Below are 10,750 nucleotides of genomic sequence, written 5' to 3'. Positions count from 1 at the left end.
TTCTATGATTCTGAATACAAGTTTTCTATGTGAATATTGATATAGTCTATATTCCAAAATAATGGAATATTTCACACTCCTTTTAGATTGAAAGTTGAGAACAGATCTCTGAATTTCTCATGGGACACTGGTATTATTTACAGAGCAACAATATTTTGCTACTGTGTGTACAAGGGAATATCAGATTTCTGGAAGGACTAATGAATGTTCAAGGAGTTCTGCTTTGCAAGGAGCTTCAGCTGAGAGCTGTGTTCATTCATATACATTTAAGTAAAGCTTAGATTAGCTCGTTTTTCATAAATCTTCTTTCGAAGGCAGGAAAACAATCAAGCTGTGCTTTTATAGAGTGAATTTAAAATTGAAATTAGACATTTAGGTGTCATTTCAGTTGTAAAGTAGCCCTTAGTCCTGATGGTGGGAGCAGGGATTCCAATTATGTTTAATTTGTATGCACAGAGCTTGGTTAGACAAAGTATTAAGGGTTCTTACTTGTTCATAATATTTCTATCATGTGCAGGGTTTTCAGCACCCTCACTAAATTAGTTCTTGGAAGCCCTTGTTCACTATATTAACAGAATACATCCCACATATAGTAAAACAAACCGGCCTTTCAAATGAGAGGACCCCAATCTCAATAAATATTGAATTATAGAATCAATCCCTGAGTGGGGAACACAAGGTAGTCCTTCCCTTTTTCCACCAGCTGGGAGCTGCTCCGTGTGATGTGTGGCACAAACTCACGGGAAAGATGAGCAAATTGAAACCACCACCCCTGTGGGTTCCCTTATTAGACTTGAAGGGACTGTGAAATTTGCAGGACACAGCTCATTAAACCAGGGCTGCCAGTCTGTGACCTCTGGAGTAGGAAGAGAAGATCCATGCTGGAAAACAGGCTCTTGCTTTGATTGTGGGGTAACTCAGCTAAGGAGGAGAAAAATGTTTGTAGCTGCTTGTTAACCCACTCGGCACCACCAGTCCTCACAAAGTGTATCTACAGGAGGATGGGGAAGCAGTGTCTGGGTTGCTCAGGTCCAGGTGGAAATGAAGGGATGGGATGCCTGGAGAGCTGCTGGTGTTCCCCATCACAGCTCCCACCTTCTCAGGGGTGTTGTGCTTCTTGGGCACCTCAATGGTCTGGTACATGAGGTACAAGGTGGTGAAAATGTCAGTGGTATCATCCAGTGAAGTGAAACTCAGGACACTACAGGACTGTGACCAGACAGTTGGGTTTTCACTACTAAGATGTTTAAATGGAATTAATTTTAATGGTAATTACAGTGACTCCCCTGACCCTGGGGAGTGTATGAAGAGGAACAAAGTTTCCCAGAATCACAGAATGGGTCAGGCTGGAAGGGACCACAGTGTCCATCTGGTCCCACCTCCCTGCTCCAGCAGGGTCATCCCCTGGCACAGGATTGTGTCCAGAGGGTTCTGGAATATCTCCAGTGAGGAGACTCCACACCCTCTCTGGTCTCTGTTCAGAGCTGGGTCACTGCCCAGCAAAGAAGTTCTTCCTCCTGTCCAGGTGGAACTTCCTGGGCATCAGTTCCTGCCCGTTCCTCCTGTGCCATTGGTGCCCTCCGAGCAGAGCCTGCTCCATCCTCTGCCCCCTCCCTGCAGCCCCTGACACAGCCTGGGGAGGGCCCCTCTCAGGCTCTGCTCTGGAGGCTGAACAGCCCCAGCTCCCTCAGCCTTTGCTGCTCCCAGAGCTGCTCCAGCCCTTGGGCATCTCCGCAGCCTGCGCTGGCCCCGCTGCAGGAGCTCCCTGGCCCTGCTGTGCTGAGGAGCCCCAGCTGGGCCAGCCCTGCAGATGTGCCTGCCCAGGGCTGGGCAGAGGGGCAGGATCCCCTCCCTGCCCTGCTGCCAGTGCTCTCCTGGTGCCCCCAGGACACCACTGGCCTTCTTGGCCCCCAGGGCACATGGCTGGGCAGGGACAGCTTTGTGATATCCTGGGCTCCCCCACGGAATAACAACCTCGGAGTACCTGCTGTTGAATTCCATCCTTTTGGCAGCTCAGCCTTCAGAGCACTGTGCTTTGTATGTGGCAAACTTCAGCTGCAGGAGGGCTTGTCCTGTCTCTGTAAATCAGCACAGCTCCAGAGCTGTCTGCAGCCAGACAGGCCCAGTCTGCAGCAGCCAATCTGACTTGCCCTCGGGCGTAAGTCCTTAAAATTCCTGCGAGTGTGTTCACTACCTCGGGTGCTTTCAGACCTACTCTGGTACAGTTTGGTGCTGCATATTCAGTTATAGATTGTTTGCACTGAAGAAAAGAACAGGATAATTTACCACAAACTTAGTCCAGGCTCTAATAAATCCCATTTTCGTGCCACCAGAACCCAGGGAAGAAATAAGGCAAGAGTGTGATGTTTTCTGCTTGAAAAAGCAGCTCTTTTAGTTGTTAAGTTCAATCCCTTAAGTGATCATCTAATTCTAGTCTGACATTTTCTGTAAGTGAATAAACCTGCATCTTAATTCTCTCCCTGTCAAAGATTAAATAATGCAACATCAGCTTTTAACGTGATTGATCCAAATAAAGAGCATGAAAAATGTAGCCTGGTTGGAAACATTCAGTGAAATAATACATTTTGGGGAGAGTTCCCCCCATCACTGCTGATGTGAAAGAGCTGGATTGTGGGAAAAGAAAAGCTGGGTTGAGAACACTTAAATTGATGTTGCCCTGCATGAGGGAGAGGAGAGGCTGAATTCAAAGGGGGCTCAATAATTCTGAGATGCATGTTCTGGTGAGCTGGGAAACCCCGCTCTGATGGCTTTGGGAATGCAGATTCCCTTGAGCCAGGCCCAGCTGGAACTCCACAATGACCCCACAGTTACAGAGGAAAATTTGGCTCATCATGGCAGAGGAAGGAACTAAACCCCTTATTTTTGTCACTGGCAACTTTGCCTTGGACTTGGACTTTAGGAAGAAGGGGAAGTGGGAGGGCGAGAAACAGGAGTCTTATAAATTTCCCATGCCTTTTGTACCAATCTTACTGTTCTTTTTAGGGAGAATGAAAGATGTAGAGACGTCTGACTTAAAGTAATGGTAAGGAAAGGGCTTTATGATGTTGAACTTCACACTATTGTGGTAGTTGTCCATCATCTGTCTGTGAGTGTCCTGTAGTCTCTGAGCCATTGGGATTTTTATTAGTTTTTCAATTGAAAATAGGTTCTAAATTCATCCTGTTGTAATTCTGACATAAAGAAGTAGCTTTTTCCTCATCCAAATCAATTCAGCGATTCACTTCTTACAGTCTGGTGATTGCTACAAGGATGAAATTATAGTCTTTGTAAATGGTTGCAAAACAGAGGCCTGGCTCCAAAATGTTTGATTCTCATATCAGTGATTTCAGTAAGTGAACTTAAAAGTCCTGTAGTTTACCTCATGTGCTGGGAGGCTGGAAAGGAGAGGCCTTTTGGAATATTCGATCGCACAAAGCACAGAAGAGAAGATTGCTGGAGAGGTGGGTAGACGGAAAGGGAAGAAAGAAAACAAACAGAGAAAGAAAAGAAAGAAAGGAAGAAAGCCGGGAAAGCGCAGGTTTATTTTTAGGAAGTGTTTATTCTTAGCAGTGGTAAATCACAGCCAGGCTGGATTCAGCAAAGCATTTGCACACAATGTTCTGATCTGCAGGCACCCAGATACCCGTCAAGAGCCCAACACACAGGGCACAGGGGCCAACCCCCCCAGCTTGGTTCATCCCAGGAGAAGTGTCTGATTGCCTTTGCACCTCTGCTATTAATAACTGAGGGAGAAGGGGCAAAATGAGAGGTTTTAAACACTAGGATCATTCTTCAAAGTCCAATTATATTGGGCATGCACATTTGTTCCCACCCCAATTAAATTCACTGCCCTGCCTCTTTAAATAGTGCACGTTCCATAGATTAAGTAGGAATTTACTGGAAAAACTCTAAACTGATAACAAAGGATTCATATTTCTTACCTAACTGTCACTGAGATGGATGTTTTGGGAATATTTCCAAGGCTACACTTGGGTTAGGATCCACACTTTGAGCACATCTTACTGAAGCCATAGCAAGTGGTGTAGGATAGGAGTGGTGCATGTCCTGCCTGGCAATCCTAAAGGATGGGCTGACTCAGCCTGGCCCCTGTGATCCCACTGATTACACAGGGAATTGTTAGCATATCTGGAAAGTTTGTTCAATAATGAAATCACTAATTTGGGACCGTGAGTCTTAAACTTCCTCAATAGTTGGTCGTGTATCAGTTGGACCTCTTACTTGGAAGGTTGTGCTCCCACAGGGAAAATTGCAGGGAGGTTACAGCTTGGATGGAATAAACCCAAAAGATACAGGCCCTGGCTGAGAGGATGCTCTTCTTGATGGCTCCCACTCCAAACTGACTACAAGGAGAGAAGGGATAAACCAGGCAGCAGTGCTGAAGGAGGGGAGATACCCTCCCTTGCCCTTTTCTCTCCTGTCGCCCCTCAGAGCCACAGGTGCTGACAGCAACTCTGCTTCCTATTTGTTTTCCTCCTTCCTATCGGGGCACATGGCTGTGCAAGGAGGGGTCCTTTCACACCCATCTGCCAAGTCCTTGAGGGGTGTTAAGAGTAAACTAGGTGTGAACAACACCTCAAGTGGGCACACACAGGGAAGCTGAGCCGTGAAAGCATTTGCTCAGTAAAAATAGAACAGGGCTGTTGGCAGAAAGAGGTGTCTGTAACACACAAACCCAGCGGCCAGGAGTTGTTTTATTAATGCATCACTCTGAGTTTCCTGACCTTATGAGGCAGGAGGGAGTTGGGCAGGACAGGTGAGCTTGTAATTTGTTCTTTAACACTGAAAGCAATGCACCTCTCCTGGCTCCACGCTGAACAGCCAGTACCAGTTTTCACCCGTGATTATCACATCACCTGCTCAATTGGAATGGAGAACACAGGAGGGATTACCAGCTATTGATGATCCATTCCATGGGAAAGCATCAGCTCTACTCTGGTTTGATTTTGATGGGCTTTGTTGTGGAGGAGCTGCAGCTCCTGAGTCCCTCTGGAGCCCCCAGCACCCATCCAGCCAATTCTTGGATCATCCTTGGGCACTGCCAAGCTTGTCTGTGTGCCTGGATTTAGTGGGAATGTTCTTCTCAGGTGACATATATCAAGGGGTGTATTTTTGACTAAACAATGAGTTGCAGTGTGAGTTTGATATGAACAACCCTCATGTATAACAGCCAGACCACAGATTGCAAAACTGCCTTCAATCCACAGATCTCATCCATTCCCATCCCACAGAGATCAGCATATTACAAACAGAAAGTGATTTACCAGACAAGTCTCAGTTCCTGTCTGTGTTATCCTATGATTTATGGCACATCTGATGTGAATGTAGCTGAAGTGCAGTAGAGAAGCCTGTTTTGCAACACTAACACAGAGTATCAGACTCACAGATCTGATACTGAGCAGAGGGATGTCTCGCTGGACTGCAGCTCTTTGGGCTGCTGTTTATTGTGCTGCTCTACCCTGGCTGCTTTGCTGCCAGAAAGGCAGAAAATGGAATTACAAGTATCAACAACTGCACATTTTGTCACTCAGACACACAGAGCACTCACCAGATGGGCCACCAAAGATGGGGAGGGACAGCAGAAGTGAGCCCAGCACTGCGACTGTTGGAATCAGTGGGATTTTTCCCACTGACTCCAGTGCTTCAGATTTGGCCCGATGGGAGCAACCACTGTGAATGAAATCTCAGACACTCCATGGCTTTTAAACACATTAATGGAGCACCTAAATTTAGAGCACTGCACTTTGGTTTCATTAAGAATTCTACTTTAGATCCAGATAGACTGCACAGAATCTGCCCCCAGAACAGCCCCTCCTGCCTGATGCATAGCAAACCAGGAGTTTTTATACCACAACTGGCCTCATCTCACCCACAGTTGCTCAGAACTTGGTGTCTTCTCCACATTCATTCTCATTCTGGGAACTTGAACTTCTGCCACCCCCTATACTTTATATATCGGGGGCAAATGTTGCTCAGATGAAACCACTGAAAAAAAAAGAGCTGATTTCAGCTTAAACCAGAATGATGAATCCTTGTATGAATGTCTGCAGAGAAAGGAAACACATGCTGGTTTGCAAACATTATTTGTGTTTGAATTTCCCTTCTCTGTCATCTTTGAGTGAGCTGTTAGATGGATTCACGTGATTCTCATAGAAACTGAGACTCCAAGATGCTGAAAATCAGGTTTCAAATAAACAACACTGCTAAAAGCCCAAATCAGGCATCCCCCTTCTGAACAGCTTTACAGCTTTAGGCACTGAGCATCTCACTTGGAGGACTTCAGGTGCTCTCGGGTGTCCTGCTGCTGGATCATGTTATCCAAGAGCCAGCAGAAGCTCTGGGGGAAATGACATGAAACATCAGGAAAGGCAGGTCCTCATGTGACAGCTGGGACCTTGGCTCAGGCCTCAGAAATAATGGGAACAGAGAAATGTCACCAGGGAGAAGCAAGATCAAATGCTTTAAATCATAATATATTATATTCCCCCAAAGCATTCCAGTAATATACAGTCTTAATGCCTCTTTTTGCCCTTTTTTGTGAAGAATACCTCAGTGTGGACCTATCTAAACACCTTGGAAATTTTTTAGCATTTGATTTTTCTAAAATACAGATGGATTTGAAATCCTTGTTTTGCTTCTTGATGATTTTTCTTTCTGGCCTCATTTATTAAAGCTAGTGGGATTGTTAGACCAGAGGCACTTCTGTCATCTCTTGGGAGATGGTGCATGTGACTTTCTGTTTTCCATGGAAACCAGAGCAGGAAACAGTTAACAAAGAGCTCCCCAGCTCTGCAGTGTGAGAGAGCAGGTTAAGAGGGTTGGGGAAAGAACAGCAAACGAGCATCACTGCCAGCAGCCCCAGACCTTGGGGAAGAGCATATTCCTGGCTCAGTCAGTCTCACTCTCTGCTCTCCAGAGCCTTGTGTGGTGTGAGGGCTTCACAGACCCTCCTCACACCCACACAGATGGAAAATCCTCGTCCCAGGAGCTCTGACCAACGTTGGGACATGATTTGGTGTAAAGCTTGTGAAAGCACCCATCCATCTGGCCTCCTCAAAGCAGGAGAGCTCTGTGCTTCCTGTTGTAGAAGTGATTAATTCAGGATTGTTTGGAGCCTGGGTCACCCCTCTTTAATTGAGATTTGCTGCAAAATCAGGGGCTTTGGACATCAGCTTGTGGGCCTGACCCACCAAACAGCTGGTGCATGGAGTTGGAAAATAGCAGAGAGGCCTGAGGCCTGTGCTGCAACCAGGAAGATGCACTTAAAAACTAACCTAGTACAGCTTCCTGGAGATAAGTGTCCATTTGTGATGTTTGTTGGGAAATATTTCCATATATCTGGACCTTCTCCGTCTCGTGCCTCAGTTCCTCCCTTGGTGTGGGATGGGATATCTCCCTCTCAGCTCTGCTGTGGTTTTACTGAGCTGATAGAACGTTGATGCTCCTGGGGGAGGCATTCCTGGGGGTTTCTTCTTTGTTGAGCTTTCTCCTCATGCCCTGGACTGTGGAGGAGAATCTCCCTGGGCTGCTCCCCCTTGGGATTTTTCACAGCTGGTCACGTCCCCTCTGCTCGACAGCTTTTCCTTGGGGAACTTCCATCCTCTGCTTTTCCCCTGGAAGGCCATGCAGGAGAGAAGGGCCGTGATTTCAGAGCAGAGCAAAGCACTCAGAGCCAAGAGACACCCAGAGATCCAGTGCCACCCCCCCTGGTTCCCAGGGCACTGCAGAGTCTCAGCAGGCTCCTTCTGAAACACAGGTATGCCTGGAAAGAACCTGTCTGAGCATTGTACAGCACAGGGCAGACTTTCAAGTCCTTTTTTCTTCCTTTTGTCCCCCTATTCAAGGTCTTTGTCCCTTTGATTTATGGATTTGGAGCCCATCTTTAATTATCTCCCCTGAACAGCTGCCTGGGGCTGTGCTCACAGGAGTCACACAGAGGCAGAGTGCAGCCCTCCTGGGCTGGCACAGCAGCACGCTGTGGGAATGGCCATTAATGCACTGGAAAGAGCACAGCCTCCTGCTCCGGGGCTGTTTGGGGTGTGGATGTGCTCAAACCTGCTCCTGCCAGCACACACACTCAGCACATCCACACTCTTGGGCAGGTCACCCCCCGCTCCACAGCCAGGGCACCACAGGCACTGTTACAAGGACCACACTAGACTCAACATTTTCCAGCCAGGGAAATCACTCTGGATGTGATGCCTAAGGGCATTTTCAGTGCTGGGAAATAAGAGCTCACTTATTTCCTTTAAAATTGATGCTCAGAGAGGAATAGAATTGAGGAAAATCTGTCCCAGTGCAGGCAGGGCTACTCACAGTCCTGCAGGTCCACTCTGGCTCTGGGCAGGCAGTTTTCTCTGACTTAAGGTGCTCTGTAAGTCTCTGTCTTGATTGCACTTCCATCTCACTCAAGATAAACAGTTGTCTGAGCAGTCCACACCGAAGCCTGAACCTCTACTGCTTCACACCAGCAGCACTTCCACCCTTGCAGCAAGATTAGAGCTCTCCTGTGCCTGCACAGACTGGGAGACCCAGAGAACAAGACCTGGGAGGTGTCCAAGGTCAGGCTGGACAGGGCTTGGAGTAACCTGGGATAGTGGAAGGTGCCCCTGCCCATGGCAGGGGGTCGAACGAGATGAGCTTTAAGGTCCCTTCCAACCCAATCCATTCCATGATTCTATGAGTCCATATATGATTCTCTTCCCCACTCACTGTAGGGATCATCAGGTGGTTGGGCGTTGAACAGGCTCCCCAGGGCAGTGGGCACAGCACCAAGGCTGCCAGAGCTCAAGGAGCATTTGGATAACACAGGAAATTCCATAGTTCTGTGATGTGATCTTTCCATCCTCCCCAGGAATGAGGGATCATTCCACTGTGCATATTGGATGCAAAACTGGACCTTCTTCCTCTGTGGGTAAATCCTATTTCATCTCCCTTAAATAATTTCATGCCAAAAATGCCTGCAAGAGCTTTCCTCTGGAAACAGGGAGATTGTTGTCAAAGCCTCAGGAAACCCCTTTGCTGTGGGGCAGAGCACTGGGAGAGATGGAAATGAGGTGCTGGGAGGGAGCTGAGCAGTGGTGCAGTTGAGGGAGCAGCAGTGGCAGGAACCATGGTCAGCTCTAGCTGACAGACCTGCAGGGTGAGGAAATGGCTCATTAAAAACTTAGAGACCTTCAGTGCTCTGGGGACCTGGCTCTGGACAGAATTTCTGGACTTGTAAATTTATGGAAATGTTTTTTTGGTGGGTAACTGAGGGAGCAAACATGCATTCAATTATCAAATCATATTCCTGCATCCACCTGACTGCAAAGCCTGCAGGGCTCCAAGGAGCCCCTTTGTCCCTGTTAACCTGCCTGTTTAAATTGTGAATTCTTTGGGGCAGGAACTCTGCCCTTCTCGCATAGCTCAGAATAGAAAGGGATGTCAGTCTTGGGTGGAGCACATTGATATGGTGGTTATAAATACAATGGCAGGGACAGAACCCTCTGGTGAGGTGGCTTTGTGCCAACCAGGCAAGGGAGGACTCGAACTGAAGCTAAAGAAGGAACGACCCAGACCTGTGGATCACAGAGAGCTGTCCTGCTCATTAACATTCAGCACTGCCTCCCCTGTGCTGCCATCACAGGCACCTCCGTGGCCATTCCTGCAAGGACACACGTGGCAGGGCTGCTTTAGGGATCTGCTCCAATCCATTTCCCAGCTGGAGACAGGCAGGGAGGGCCAGCGCCTGTCCCCGGGACGTGTCACCCACTGCAGCTCCACAGCTGATTCATTACCCACTTCCTGATAGGGAACCTGACCCTCCCCATATTTCATCTCTCCCAGAAATGCTCCTGCTGCTCTTGGTTTCCAGGGCCAACGGGTACAGTGCTGGATCCAGCTGCTGCAAATCCTGTGCTCCAGAGGCAACGTGACCCTGCTGTGACAGCACGAGCCTGTCATGGGAATTCTGTTAGTTATGGGATGGAGAATGCTTTAATTACTATCTCCAGCATCTGTCTAGACAAAAACTCTGCCTGATAGTGGCTTCTGAGAGAACAGAAACATGCTGCATGCATTCCCCATCCAAATTCCTCTCTGGCACAGCTCTGCTGGAATTACAACAGGCAGGACCTATTCTGAATAAGGCACAAAGGCAGAACTGAGCTTTGACCTGGGCTAAGCCCTGAAAGTCTAACTGTAAATCACAAATACAGATTATGTGCCAGATGGATTTTTTTTTCCTTTTCCTAACTGGTAACTTAAAAGTACTGTCAGGAATTTTTTCTGCTGCAAGTGTGGACACTGGGGAAGATAACAAACCCTGTGTGGCTGGGGTTGCTACTGAATAACTTAAGAAGAGACTCCAGTTTCTCATTAAAAAGTACCATTTTACCTTTTTATTGTTTTTTAACAAAACCATTTCTTCCCAGAAAAGAAGAGAATTGCCTTTTTCCTAAGTGGACATTTTCATGAAAAAATAATTCCCAAGTTTTCATTACAGTCTGGAGCGAGAACTTGAAAATAAAATCTGCTTGTTTGCTCCCCTGGCATCCTGTGAAAGGAAAACAGAGGAGGAAAAGAGAGCAAATGTGAATTCTCAACACACTTTTTTGTGGACCGAGGAATTGGGGAGGTATTGCTCACACCTGCTCCTGGATTTATGTGGGGCCCACTGGCTTTCCATGACCTGGCTGGGAGGGGGAAACTGAGGCACAGATCATCTGCAGGGCTTCAAACCCCCTGCTTG

Source organism: Pipra filicauda, unplaced genomic scaffold, assembly GCF_003945595.2.
Source record: "Pipra filicauda isolate LSUMZ 115617 unplaced genomic scaffold, ASM394559v2 scaffold323_size1005334_pilon, whole genome shotgun sequence".
In the NCBI taxonomy this organism is placed as follows: domain Eukaryota; kingdom Metazoa; phylum Chordata; class Aves; order Passeriformes; family Pipridae; genus Pipra; species Pipra filicauda.
This window is presented reverse-complemented; position numbering follows the sequence as displayed.